The sequence below is a fragment of the Thamnophis elegans genome, unplaced genomic scaffold, assembly GCF_009769535.1.
Source record: "Thamnophis elegans isolate rThaEle1 unplaced genomic scaffold, rThaEle1.pri scaffold_46_arrow_ctg1, whole genome shotgun sequence".
NCBI classification, from domain to species: domain Eukaryota; kingdom Metazoa; phylum Chordata; class Lepidosauria; order Squamata; family Colubridae; genus Thamnophis; species Thamnophis elegans.
The window spans coordinates 72,354-87,852 of NW_022473897.1; the positions used below are offsets into that span (position 1 = coordinate 72,354).

Genomic DNA, 15,499 nt, shown 5'->3' on the forward strand with positions numbered 1-15,499 from the left:
AAGTGTAGGGCCCACATGGAGGCTTGGGGAAGGGGAAAAATGGGCCTCCTGGAAGATGTGAAAAGCCGGCCTCTGGAGGGCCTCCAGAGCCTGGGAAAAGTTCAGTTCAGTTCAGTTCACTTTATTTGTATGCCGCCCTTTTCCCTGGGGGGACTCAGGGCGGCTCACAAAAGCAAAAGCGCACCCACCATCATGGTGCAGAAGGCCAACTAGGCCATGGCCACCCTGGCCACACCCACCCAGCAACAGGGCAGACCACTTGTTGCTGAAATTTTTGAAGCCAATGGACCTGGGGATCTCATAGTGATGTGGAGCCCATCAAGTGGATTGTCTGATGCGGTCTCCAGGGGGATGAAGGTACAGTAGGTGGTTTTGTATAGTTTTATTTTTGTAATTTGCCTGGAGTCACTGAGAGTGAGTTGAGTGATCATCTACATTTTCTCAATAAAGAAATAAACATTTTCCTGTTGGAATCCCAAGAAAGTAATATAGGTGATGGAGCTATTCTCCACTTACAAAATACTTCACTTCTGTTCTACCAGGTTTCTTTCATTTAATGTGAACTTCACTGAGTTTTGCTATGAAGTTCTGTTCATATCGGACAATTTTTCATAATATGAGCTACAGTGGGTTAGAGGGTTGGTAAGTTTTATAATTACAGATTGATTTTGAAATCAAATTATTGTTGCAAAAACTCAGATCAGCTGTTAGAGTAGTGCAGATTAATTACATTGTTCATATTTTTTCATTAGCATAAACATTGTTCATTGGTCCATATTTTCATAAATGAAAAAACTCTACTATAAAGATTTTTCCAATTAAAAGATATCATTTTTCTCAGAAATGTAATTTCTGCTTTTCTACTTTGTTTTTCAAGTGCATTTCATTTATTTGATGGTATTTTTGAGTTTCCTTTATTGCTGGAGGTGCAACATTTGAAACTGTGAGTTTTTAACACACACGTAAACAAATTTAAGATACTGGAAGACAATCGTTTCTACTACCATCTCTTTCATTTTTTCATTTGTTACATTATTAGATTTGGTTAAAAAACCTTCAAAGAATTATTTCAAGATCTTCTTGGTTTCCCTAACAGCTATTCTTAATATCCTTTAAAAAATTGAAAAGATCAAAATTAAAATATCAATATAGTTTTTGAATGTTGAGATAATTATTTCTCCATCACATATTTCAGTGATGATGCTTTTTACCTCAGTGAACAGAAAGTATTAAACACAATTTATATTTTAAGTTTTATCCATAGATAGTGAAAGTAATCAAGACTATGCCCTACTGATTCCAATTAAATATATTAATTGTAAATGAACTGCAATATTTTTTTTAAAAAATACTATATTGAATAGTAAGTATATCCTTAAGAACTTACATTAAATACAAAGGACTAGAATTTTGGCCTACAAAGATTCTATTTTCTTGGCATCACCCCATTTTATACTATGTTGTCTTATTTTTTAAAACTCCTTTGTTGTTCAGATCAGGCTTTAGAATTATAATATAGCATTTGGGAGAAAAGATACAAATTAATAACCCCCCACTAGAGGCTATAATGGAGAAGATCTCCACAGCAACCATATATTTCCCTTTTGTGCTCAGATACGTTGGAATAAAGGACAACCAGACACTGCAGAAGACAAACATGCTGAAGGTGATAAACGTGGCTTCATTGAAAGTATCAGGCAATTTCCTTGCTAGGAAAGCCACCATGAAGCTGATAATGGCAAGGAAGCCCATAAAGCCCAAGACACAGTAGAACATGAAGGCAGATCCTTCGTTACATTCTAAGATTATTTCTTCTAACATGGAATTTTTGTCAACATCTGGGAAAGGAGGGGAGATTATAAGCCATAGAATACAAATATTACTTTGAATGAAGGAGCAGCAAAATATTATAGACATAGCTAGTTTTTTCCCTACCCACTTGGTGATCTTGGTACCAGGCTTGGTGGCCATGAAGGCCAGAACTACAATGGTGGCTTTGGCCAAAACACAAGAAATGGCAACTGAATAGATGATGCCAAAGGCAGTTTGACGAAGGAGACAAACCCCACCTTGTTGGGTTTCCCAATGAATAGCAAAGTACAAAGAAAAGACAAAAGAAGCGAAACAAGGAGAACATATGTGACATTCCGGTTGTTGGCTTTGACAATGGCAGTTTCCTGATGCTTAATAAAAATCCATAAGACTCCAAGTGTGACTAAAGAAAAGAAAAGAGCAGAACTGGCTAAAACCATCCCTAAAGATTCTTCATACTTCAAGAATGTTATAACTTTGGGGAGACACATATCCCTCTTCTTATTAGGGTACTCATCATCTGGACATTGAAAACAGTCATCCATGTCTAGAAAACAAAAGAGAATATAAGAAATCAGTTAGTTCAAAATTGTTTTTAAAATAAGTAAGTTGGAACATATAATGCTTAGTATATAGCTTGCTAGCTCAAAACTGAAAAGAAACCAAATTTATACAGTACTTCTTAACTATATTTCTAAAATTCTGTGATCAAAAATGGCTCGCATTTGTAGCAAATGAAGATCGTACATGATCACTCCTTTTTTCTACATTATGTATCAATTTCACCTTTTCCTTAGTTTCTTAATTTCTTGGGTTTTCATAATTTTAGATTTGTCTAAAACATTGGTCAATGATTACTAACCCTAAACATTTTTCCTGGACCTACCTACATATCATTTTGGGGGGGGGGGGAGTTATCCTTTGAAGTGCAAGCACAAATAGTAGAACAAAGTCAAACTAGAGTCTTGGACTTTAAGAGAGCTAATTTCAATAAACTTAGAGAGAACTTGGGAAAAATTCCATGGATGACAATCCTCAAGGGGAAAACAACTCAAGAAGCTTGGGAAATTTTGTAAAATGAGATTACAAAAGCCCAATCTAGAACAATACCAATGAAGAAGAAAAATAACAGCTAACAAAAGAAACCAGTATGGCTGCATAAAGAACTCTCTGACAAATTGAAAGACAAAAAAGATAAGTATAAAAAGTGTAAAGAGGGGGGACATAACTAAGGCAGAATATCATCAAATAGCCCGAGACTGTGTAGATGAAGTAAGGAAAGCTAAGGCTCACAATGAAGAAAGGCTTGCCACAAAAGTAAAAAAAAATAACAAAAAAAGCTTCTTCCAACATGTTAAAAACAAGAAAAAAGTTAAGGAAACAATTGGTCCATTGCTGGGAGAAAGTGGCAAGAAGGTGACAAGCAACAGGGAGAAAGCAGAACTACTTAACTCATTTTTTGAATCTGTCTTTACACAAAGGAATAAAACAGTCCAACCTATCAAAAACACCACAAAAATCAGATTAGGAACACAAGTTGAAATAAGGAAGAAAATGGTAAGTGAGCATCTGTCTACCCTAGACAAGTTCAAATCACCAGGACCAGATGGATTACAACCCAGGGTTCTGAAAGAACTGGCAGACGAGATCTAGAACCACTGAACTATATTTTTCAGAGATCCTGGAACACCGGGGAACTACCAGAGGACCGGAAAAGAGCTGATGTGGTTCCCATCATCAAAAAAGGAAAAAAAATAGATCCAGGAAACTACAGACCTATAAGCCTGACCTCAATACCATGAAAGATTCTGGAAAAAATAATCAAGCAACGAATTAGCAAACACCTAGAAGCAAACAAAGTAATAGCCAAAAGCCAACATGTGTTTGTCAAAAACAGATCATGCCAGACTAATCTTATTGCATTCTTTGATAATGTGACAAAATTAGTGGACCAGAGGAATGCCGTCGATATAGTTTACTTGGACTTCAGAAAGGAATTTGATAAGGTAGACCATCACCTACTACTAGATAAAGTAGAAGAATGTGGGTTAGACAGCATCACCACCAGATGGATTCGTAACTGGCTGACCAACCGCACTCAACGTGTAGTCCTCAATGGAACTGCATCTACATGGAGGGAAGTATGCAGTGGAGTATCCCAAGGCTCTGTTTTGGGCCCAGTGCTCTTCAACTTCTTCATCAATGATTTGGATAAGGGAATAAATGGGGAACTTATCAAATTTGCAGATGACACTAAGCTGTCAGGAATAGCCAATACTCCAGAAGATAGGCTTAAGATACAGAAGGATCTTGACAAACTTGAACATTGGGCACTATCTAATAAAATGAAATTCATTGGTGAAAAGAGTAAGGTTCTACACTTAGGCAACAAAAACGAAATGCACAGGTACAGTATAGGTGCTCAATAGTAGTAACTGTGAAAGGGATCTTGGAGTCCTAGTTGGACAACCATTTAAATATGAGCCACCAGTGTGCAGCAGCTTCCAAAAAAAGCCAATACGGTTCTAGGCTGCATAAATAGAGGGATAGAATCAAGATCACATGAAGTGTTAATACCACTTTATAATGCCTTGGTAAGGCCACACTTGGAATACTGCATTCAGTTTTGGTCGCCACGATGTAAAAAAGATGTGGAGACTCTAGAAAGAGTGCAGAGAAGAGCAACAAAGATGATTAGGAGACCAGAGGGTAAAACATAGGAAGAACGGTTGCAGGAACTGGGTATGTCTAATCTTATGAATTGAAGCACTAGGGGAAACATGATAGCAATCTTCCTGTATCTCAGGGGCTGCCACAAAGGGAGTCAAACTGTTCTCCAAGGCACCTGAGAGTAGAACAAAAAGCAATGGGTGGAAACTAATCAAGGAGAGAAGCAACTTAGAACTGAGGATAAATTTCCTGACAGAACAATTAATCACTGGAACAGCTTGCCTCCAGAAGTTGTGAATGCCCCAACACTGGAAGTCTTTAAGAAGATGTTGGATAGCCATTTGTCTGAAATGGTATAGGGTTTCCTGCCTAGGCAGGTCCCTTTTCCAACTCTGCTATTGTATTGTATTGTATAGAGAAAGTTTTATGACATAGACTTCAGTGGATAGTTAGAAATACAGAAAAAGCAATTGCTTGAACCTGCCTTCCACTGAGGACCTGTATACTGCACAAGTCAAAAAGTGGGCTGTGAAAATATCTACAGACCCCTCACATCCTGTACATAAATTGTTTCAACTTCTGTCCTCAAAGTGATGCTATAGGGCACTGCACACCAGAACAACTAGACACAAGGACAGTTTTTCTCCGAACCTCATCACTCTGCTAAACAACCCTATTCTGACAATACTATCAAACTATTTACTAAGTCTGCATTGCTATTACTATTAATTTTCTCATCATACCTATCACCTATCTCCTCCCACTTATAACTGTATGACTGTAACTGTTGCTTGTATCCTTATAATTTATATTGACTGTTTCTTAGTATGATTTGATTGCTTATTTGTACCCTATGACTATCACTAAGTTTTGTACCTTATGATTTGTGAGGAATGTGTCTTTTGTTTTATGTACACTGAGAGCATATGCACCAAAGACAAATTCCTTGTGTGTCCAATCACACTTGGCCAGTAAAGAACTATTCTTCTATTCTATTCTGTTCTGTTCTGTTCTGTTCTGTTCTATTCTATTCTCAAAGATTCTGTCAGATGTCCTTTAATTTAGTATGTCTACAAAATATGTTATTAGAGTTTAAAATAAATAATTTAAACAAACAGAAATGGAGGAAATGGACCTGCAAATGTGAAAGTTAAAAAGAGAATGAAAGTAGACATTGACGTCCATTATGATTGGTGACATGGATCCTTAAATCAAAATTAAGTCAGTTATAGGCACAATTCTTACCTTGGTGGTTTGCAATCTTCCCTTCTGGACATCGAAGGCAATCATAGCAGCAAAATGGCTTCCCTTCTAACTTGCTCTTACTGTAGCCCAAAGGGCATTGGTTATTACACTGTGAAAGTGGCTGGCTCTGTTCATAAATGAAAGAAGAAAATGTTTGTGACAAAATTGTGCCTCAATATTTATCAAACATGTATTATTAGATTATATTTTGATTATTTTATATCTCAAGGTGGCCTATATAATACTCCTACTTTCTAATTTTCTCAATAGCAACACTATGAGTTGGGTTAGGCTTAGATAGATTGACTGGTTAAAAGACACTGAGATAACTTTCATGCATAAAGGAGGACTAAAATTCACTGTCACCCAGTTTCTAGGTCAGCACCTTAAGTACTTGAGAAAATTGGACCTTTAGATTTTGAACATTATTTTTCTATTTTCCTGGATGGTCTGCCTAAAGCTATGATGGTGAACCTATGGCATGCGTGCCACAGGTGGTATGTAAAGCCCTCTCTGCGGGCACATGAACCGTCACCCCATCTCAGCTCCACCGTGCCTGCGAGTGCACCTCCTGCCGGCCAGCTGATTTTCAGGTCTCTACCACACATGCATGGGGGGGGGGGGGAAATTGGAGGATCACGTGCACATTCACTGGGGTGACGGGGAGGGCATGAGCATGTAGCACACCCCCATGGCCTGTTTTTGGTCCCAGGAGGCTGCAGGGAGGCTTACTAGGCTCAAAACAGAGAGCAGGGCATCATGTACACATGCACAGGGGGCAGGGTACATGGGGTGTGTGTTTGTGTGTGTCACAAATGCATTGCATTATGGGTGCAGGTGGGCAAGGGCTTTTTCAGCACTAAGGTGACCAGACGTCCCGCTTTTGGCGGGACACCCCCGCTTTTTAATGCATTTTCCCGTGTCCCGCATGCTTTTTTAAAAAGCACGCTTTTTTTGGCGCTCGCAGCTCCCGCCCATCAGCTGCTAGCTTGCTGGGCTGGCTCATCGTTCTGTTCTCTATCCTACCTACCTACAAATTTAAGCCAGCCCAGCCTGCCGCTCACTGATTGGATTGGCCTGGACTCCAGCCAATCAGTGAGCTGGCTGGGATGGGAAATTTTCACCACGCCACGTGCTGAAAATTTTCCATCCCAACCAGCTCACTGATTGGCTGGACTCCGCTTAGCTGAGCACGCCTGCGCGAGTCTCCATTTCCTTTCGTCTTTTGGGGTTGCAGCTGCGTTTAGTCACTGGTGAGTAATCTAATCTAATCAGAGTGAATTAATTTGGGATTGCCGCGGCAGGAGAGGGAGGAGGAGGGGGCAGCCGCCCGCAGAGAACTTCCACGTGGTTCAGGGGCTCCCGCCGCCCGGCAGAAGCCCCTGAACCGTGTGGAAGTTCTCTGCGGGCGGCTGCCCCCTCCTCCCTCTCCTCCTGCGGCCGCGAGGAGTCCGTTCGTGCAGAAATTGCCTGCCCCGGCTGAGTGAATTGGGATCGCTGAGCGAATTGAGATCGCTGAGTGAATTGGGATCGCCTGCGGCCGCGAGGACTCCATTCGTGCAGAAATTGCCCATCCCGGCTGAGTGAATTGGGATCGCTGAGTGAATTGGGATCGCTGAGTGAATTGGGATCGCCTGCGGCCGCGAGGAATCCATTCATGCAGAAATTGCCCGCCCCGGCTGAGTGAATTGGGATCGCCGCAGCAGGAGGAGAGGGAGGAGGAGGGGGCAGCCGCCCGCAGAGAACTTCCACGCGGTTCAGGGGCTCCTGCCACCCGGCAGAAGCCCCTGAACCGCGTGGAAGTTCTCTGCGGGCGGCTGCCCCCTCCTCCTCCCTCTCCTCCTGCGGCCGCGAGGAGTGCGTTCGTGCAGAAATTGCCTGCCCCGGCTGAGTGAATTGGGATCGCTGAGTGAATTGGGATCGCTGAGTGAATTGGGATCGCCTGCGGCCGCGAGGACTCCATTCGTGCAGAAATTGCCCGCCCCGGCTGAGTGAATTGGGATTGCCGCGGCAGGAGGAGAGGGAGGAGGAGGGGGCAGCTGCCCGCAGAGAACTTCCACTCGGTTCATGGGCTTCTGCCAGGCGGGATCGCTGAGTGAATTGGGATCGCCTGCGGCCGCGAGGACTCCATTCATGCAGAAATTGCCCGCCCCGGCTGAGTGAATTGGGATCGCCGCAGCAGGAGGAGAGGGAGGAGGAGGGGGCAGCCGCCCGCAGAGAACTTCCACGTGCTGGCACAGCACTTGAACACTTGAATTCATCAATCAGTTTTTTTTCCTTTCCAAAAGGAAAAAAAAAGTTTTTGCACTCTGTAAACCTCCCCCCAAATGGCCCATTTCTTGTGAAATGGGCCCGTTGTTTTCCAAATACAAGGCATGAATAGCTTTGGGGGGGCTTGCACAGTCTAATGGGAGGATGGGGGCCCCATGAATGACCAAAAATGGCCTGTTTTTAGTGAAAACGATCCATTTTTTTGTCAAAACAATTGTATGCTTAACCTTATGGAGGCTTATAGAGTGCTGCTGGGGGAGGGCAAAATGGCCCATTTTTTGCTCATTTCTGCCCTCCCCAGGCCCCAGGAGCTCTCTGAAAGCTTCCATAAGGGTATGCACAGCCATTTTGGTGAAGGGGCGGGGCTTCAGGAGGCAAAAAATGCTGTATTCAATTTATAAGATGCACCCAGATTTTCAACCTCTTTTTTGAGGAAAAATGGTGCGTCTTATACTCCACAAAATATGGGTAATCATTTCAAATGGTATAAGGTTTCCTTCCTAAGCAGGAGGTTGGACTAGAAGACCTTCAAGGTCCCTTCCAACTGTTATTCTATTCTATTCTATTCTAACTAGAATTACAGAGATTTATACCTAAAGGTGATGAATGATTACATGATGTGGTAAGAACGATGGAGTAAGAAGAGAAACCTTAGTGACATGTTCTTCCTTCCTTAAGTGGTAAGCTGCAGAGAGTATCTATTCTATGTGAAGAACTGAGTTGATTTCTTATAGAAGAATTTGAGGAAAATGTCCCATGAATTACTGCCATAGCTCTTTTAAAATGCCCAGGACATTTTGAGGGGAACTATGAATACATAGTTGGTTTTTCTTTCTTTTTTACCTTGTGTTGAAAAGCTAAAGAAGGTCTTTCCGGCAAGGTTCTTAGGAAAAAATATATAGCACTATTTAGTGTGAAAAACTTAAATATGACAATTATACAAAGTAAATCTACATATATTATAAAGCAAATTACGTAAATCTATGATCTAATCCACCTATGTTCCAAGAAACACTACAGAATAATAATAAGGATATATTATGGGTAGCTCATTTATTGTAGATATTTTGGAGAATCTATATAGCTTACTGAGAGGTAAATAATGATAATTAAAGGGGGCAAAATTAATGTTGTGATATAGGTTTTCAATTAGAAGAATATATTGGGTGTAAAGACATCATTATTCCACATCATTGGAGACTTTCAAGTAGAGACTAGACAGCCATTTTCCTGAAATGATATAGGGTCTTTTGCTCAATGGATTGGGAATAGGACTGGAAGGCCTCCGGGGTCTCTTCCAACTCTTTTATTCTATTCCGTTCCATTCTGTTCTGTTCTGTTCTGTTCCATTCTGTTTTATTCTATTCCATTCCTTTCCCTTCTATTCTGTTCTATTCCATTGATCTACAACCAACCTAATTAAAAACTTTTTCACTTTCTAATCACCTTTTGGAATTAATCCTAAACAAAAGAATTTTTTATTTATAAGCTCATATTTTTTTGGAAGTAATGATAAACATATTCATGAGGGAAGTAGATGTTGTTTTGGATTTTACAAGACATTACAAAGATAAGCAATTTCATGATTTCAAAAACTCGACTCTGAAAGAACTGAAAGTCCAAACTCAAGAAAGTTCAGTTTCTTTAGCATCTTTGAGACACCCATGATCTGGATGATTGAGATTCTTCATAGATGCTTCTATGGATACTCTATGTCCAAAAGAAGCTATTGAAGAAATGTCAAATGTAGAATAAACATTAATTATCAAGACAGAAATGGTATCAAAACTGAATTTATAGCAGACAGTCTGAAATAATGGTTTAGAAAAGGATGTCTTACTGGTTGTGCAAGAGCAATTGGCTGAGTTTTAAAATTTAAAAAGGACATACAAAGAGAGTGACCTGGATTTTTTTTTCCCTATCGGACGCACAAAAGAGGCTTGTAAAACTATGAAGAACTCTATATGATGGGTTAAGACAATTAAGAGAAATCAAATCCTGTGACAATATTTGATTAAAAGAAGATTAGAATGGCTAGAGATAAAAGGAAGCAATAGAAAGTTGATTTATTTGATCAAGCCTAAAATAAAATATATAGTTACTTCTAGATGCCTTTTTTGGATTTTTAAATGACACCAGGACTGAAAAGATTATGTTATAATGTGTTTATAGATAAGAGATGAGATGTGGGATGAAGATATAAATGTTTGTAATGTTAAAGAGGGTAAAGAGTTACTAAATTTGTTTATAATTATTGTGATGAAGGTTGGAAGTCACATTTTTATATACATTTTTTCTCTTTATTATATGATTACTTTTTCTTCTTCTTTTTTCTTTCTTCTCCCAGAACTTTTACTTTTTTTCCACTAAAATATCTGCCATTGTTTTTTTAGCAGAGCAAAACCTTCACACCTTCAAAGTTAAGCAGGACTATTAAAAAATCATGGAACCTCTTTGCACAAATATCTGTAATGAACATGTGGAATTATTCTTTAATAGGGTTATTTATGGAATTATTTCCTGAGTGATGTCTTAGGATGGTATATTTGACTTTCCTTGGGAAGAAAGTCTAGAGAATAATTTGATATTTGTAAATAGTTTGCCCTTTAGATGCTAACCACAGTTGACAGAATGAGTTGCGTCTACAGTAATTTTTTTTCTGCCAAAGTGGCAAACTCCATGCATTTTAAGTTATTACAGCCATTACCTGCCACAGCTTTTGCTTCAATTCGGTTACAGGCTTTCCTGCTTTGTAATTCAGTACAGGTGAAAAGAGATCACCCAAAGCATGTGCCACCACGTAAACTGCATTGTAGATATTGTAACTCTGACTGGTCATATGCATTTCAAATATAGATGTAGGAAGAGTCTCCAGTTTCTCTTCTCCAGTACAGGTGACCCTGTCTTCCTCGGCTGTGGTGGAATTAGGAAACGAGCATTCAAATGCATTTTCCCAGAAGACCTTAATAAAGCTATCATTTTTTGCCAGGGTGGGGTTTTTCGTCTGAAGAAATTCCTGAAATCCCAAGACTTCCTCTGTGAATTGCAAAAGATAAAGCACCATGCAGGAAGTCAATTTTTACAGTCTTCAACAAAGGAAGTGATGTGAATTCCATCTGAGCCGTTAAAACCCATACTCTGTTTTTTCTCCATACTGGCATTTTTTCAAATTGGGATATAAATGGAAAAAATCTCAAAAGAATCATATCATCCATTTCACCATGAACTATCACTACATTAGCTGTGCTGGTCATAACCACTTTATATGTTTCAGCAACTTCTTCTATCAATTCATCAAAGCTGTTTGAATAAGTCATTCCAGGGAACTTTGCAGTAAATGCAAAGCATATCCCTGTCAAGGAAAACATAGGCACGACATCATGTATAAACTTTTCACCATTCTCATTATGTGTATACAGTGCCCCTATCCATTTCCACCTGAAATGCCGTAGAAATTGGAGAATTCCATTGTATTGGTAGTCCACATTTGGAAACATCTTTTGTGTGAGACCCTGATGAGACTCTGAAATTATCTCTGGAGCTGAACCATAAGTAAGCTTATCAAAGAAAGACAGAAATAAGGGAAAGGGGGAAATGTCATTTATAAATATTTGCTTGTAGTGCCTGATTTTCCAGAATAATCTCCTATTCCCATTTCCAATTTATATGTAGCTATGTTCTGGAAACGTTAATGGAGAATTCTTCCGTTCTAGTTTGTGTTCTGACCTAGACTTCCCCAAAAAGCATGAAGCAGAATCCTGGTCCTGACAAAACCTTTTTTATTAAACGAATGTGAATTCCTCTCATTCACATTCAGAAAGGTTTGGCAAAGTCTCTCAAAGGAGTAATTATGACTACAGACCTTATCTATCATGAAAAGCTGCCATGTAAATATTTCCAAATGAGGTGCTGTGCAAGGAAAGACAGTGTCTCTGAGACTCACAGATGAATTTTCACACTCCTGAAGTGAATCTAATGACCGAATAATCAAATTATATCCTAAAAAAGCCCACTCCCCTTTCACTCCTCTTTTATTTCCTAAGAGAGGGGCCAATCACCTTCCACCTGTGACTTTACTCCCAAGTTGACCCTGATTTCTGAGTTGTTCTTTTCTTCTGGCAGCTTTGTACATACGCACACTGTGAACAGGCCCTGGCTGTTCCTGTCTCACTGCTGTCTAGCTCCATAGGCACCTGATCACTGCCAGATGACCTTGGCCCAGTCTCTGCCTCCGACACAGAGCCCTCATCTGAGCCTTCCCCAGCCTCCAGGACGGGCCCATTCAGCATTCAACTGTTGTGGCCCATGCTCCTCCCCAACCTCCTCACTGTTCAACTCTGCTGCCAGATCCACTGGCCGCTGGTGGGCCACAACAGTTTGAATGTTGTGAAATTCAACAAAAATAGGAGTTAGGGTATGATATAAATAAAATGTATACTTCTGATATTATCCACCCTACCACAGGAAATTCTGGGTCAAAAAGCATGTTTCATCGGTACAATACTTTCTTCAATATCTAAAGCTCTTGTATCTTTTTTATCTTTCATGAGAATACCTTGATATTGTAACGGCAAAATCAGGGTCTGCCTTTCTACTTACGTAAGAATAGGAGACGATACCTTTTTTCCCAGAAAAGAAAGGTTTATTGAATGCATTCAAGAGACCAGTAGATTTCCACCTAACTGATCTGATTTTAGGTACATTTTGACAGAGGTTTTATACCTTTGAAATGGTTATTACAAATCATATAGACGTCATATAGGCGTGCACTAATCCAGGTCATAACTTCTCACCTAAGTCAGCACAAGGTTATTTCGGGTAAATTACAAATATTTAAGGAAAATTACAATACATGATTCCCAAACCACAATAGGGAAGTAAAGTGAAACTAAAAGAGAAGTGAATCTTGGTTACTCATGCAGAAAAAGGAAAAGTCAGAACCCCACTCAGATATATTGCTAAAAATATGGTTAACCTATAGCTTGTTTACAAGGTGAACTTTGATTTTTCATAAACTGCACTCTATGACTAAGATAATGTGGTTAACTTGCCCACCCAGTTTCCTCCTACTTGCTTCAAATAAAATATTTTATTCAATTTTCACATTCCATTTGCAATCATTTATATACAGGGTATTTACTATAAGAAAAGAAAAAAAAAAGAAAAGAAAAAAGGGAATAAAACGAACAAGTAAAAAGGAAACACAACTCATCATTCACAACCCCACCTAACCCTTGCATCCTCCATACACCCCATCTACCCCCTCCAACTTTCCTTTCTCCCTCTAACACTCCCCTCCTACTTCCCTTTCCCCTCAAACCTTCCTTCTCCCCTTACTCCCCAGACACCCTCCTTACATTCCCCTTACTCCTTACATTCCCCTTACTCCTTCCTACTCCTCCCTCTTCCTTCCCTCTACCTCCCTCCTTGGTGTATGCCTTTATTCGAATGTTGTTTGATCTGATAAAAGTAAAATGAACCAAGGAAAAAAATAATAATAATAATAAAAAAAAAAAAAAAGGACCACCGTATATAAATACATTCTTGTTCTTATTAAGACTATGTTAACACCCCCCCACCCCACCCCCCACAATCCCCATCCCTAATCCTCCCGACTTCCCAGGGCCCACACCTGGCATTACCTTCTATCTAAAATATCTTGTATACATATGAATTAAAAAAATAAAAGTAATATATCAAAAAAAAAAAAAAGAAAAAGAAAAGCAGAGAAAGAAAAAAAAAAGGAAAAAAAGAAAAGAGGAAAAGAGGAAAAAAGAAAAAAGAAAAAAGAAACCACTCTTTGTGTTGATCTCAGCCCCCCATCTTTATCTATGCTTAAATAGTATAAATCATTCTATCTATATTTTATTCTCATCTCTTACTTCTTTGCTATTTACCCCGACCTTCTGTAGGCTCTCCCGTTCCCTTCCTAAACCTCATGATCCCTTCCAATAAGATTTAAGCAGCGTGATTCATGCCATATATTCAAATATAACTTTACAGACAAGTAATCAAACTTTTCCTTCTAGTAAAATTTAAACAGCGTAAATGATCTTTCTTTACCCCTTTTTCAAACAGTAATTCAAAATAATCTAACCAGATTTCCCCTTCTTAGTAAAGTTAAGCAGCGTAGATCAGATATTACTTTACACAGGAATCAATTTCTATCTTAAGATAATTCCAACCGACTTCCCCTTCTAATAGGATTTAAATAACTTAGTTCATTCCACATGTATTTTACCCTCATCCCCCACTTGTCTGATATTTACCACTATCAAATTTATACTACCATTTGTTTAAAATATAACTCAGAGCGATTTGTAGCATGAATCATTCCACATATTCCAATAATACTTTCAGCAAGAATCAGTTAACCTTCTATTTTAAGGTAGTCGCTTCTAACAAAGTTTAAACAACATAAATCATTCCGCATTCTTTTTACAGTTATCTTAAAATAATCCCAAGCGGCTTCCTGTTCTAATAAGCTTTGAACAACGTAAATTTTGCCCTCTTCCCTTGCTTGTCTGATATTTACCACAAATAACGTAGTTCATTCCACATGCATTTTACCCTCATCTCTTGCTTGTCTAATATTTACCACTATCAAATTTATACTAACGTTTATTTGAAAAGTAACTCAGAACTATTACAACCAACTTTCCCTTCAAATAAAAGTTAAATAGCATGGATCATATTCAAATAATACTTTCAGCAAGAGTCAGTTAACCTTCTATTTTAAAATAGTCCCATCTAACAAAGTTTAAACAACATAGATCATTCCGCATTCTTTTAACCACTATCAAATTTATGCTAACGTTACTTTAGAATCTAGCTCAAAGTAGTTTCACCCAGCTTTCCCTTCTGATAAAAATTAGTCCACTTTTTCTACCGGAGAGAGGTCTCAAACCCCCATTCAGTCCTCAACTTTAGGAAGTCTTTTGAAGTATCTAAATTCTCGATCTGCGTTCTTCTGCTTCTCCGAGGGAGGAGGGGCTGCCCCCTCCATCTTGCAGCCGCATGGCCAGCCGTTTGCTTTCTCCTTCCGCTTGTCTCTCCTCTCTTCCAAGCGCGTCAGGAAGTCCCGCCTTCAGAATCCTAGAATAGAAATCTTGAGCCTCCGAAACAGAGTTAAGACGAAATCTTTGATTCTCAAATGTAACCGTGATGCCGGCAGGGGCCTCCCATCTGTATCGAATCTGTTGACTCCTAAGCTCTTTAGTTAAAAAAGTATATTCCCTTCTTGCTTTCAACATGTGGAAAGGTATATCTTTGAAGACAATCACGTCTTGGTCATCAACTCGGAGACTGTTATTATAAAACTTTTGCACAATCGCGTTTCTAGATTCTTTTGTAGAGAAATGTATAATTATGTCCCTCGGGAGCTGTCGCTGTTCCGCTATCAATGAGTTCTGGCGATAGATTTTCCGAATCTGCCAATCAAAGTTAAGTCCCGGGCTTCCCAGCGCATGGCTGAAGGCTTCAGCAAAGGTCTGTTTCAAAT

At 39.4% G+C, this 15,499-nt stretch overlaps 1 pseudogene; it reads right to left on the reverse strand.

Moving 5' to 3' along the window:
• Window positions 1-883: 883 nt before the first annotated feature.
• Window positions 884-12,185, reverse strand: LOC116523554 (annotated as a pseudogene).
• Window positions 12,186-15,499: the final 3,314 nt, after the last annotated feature.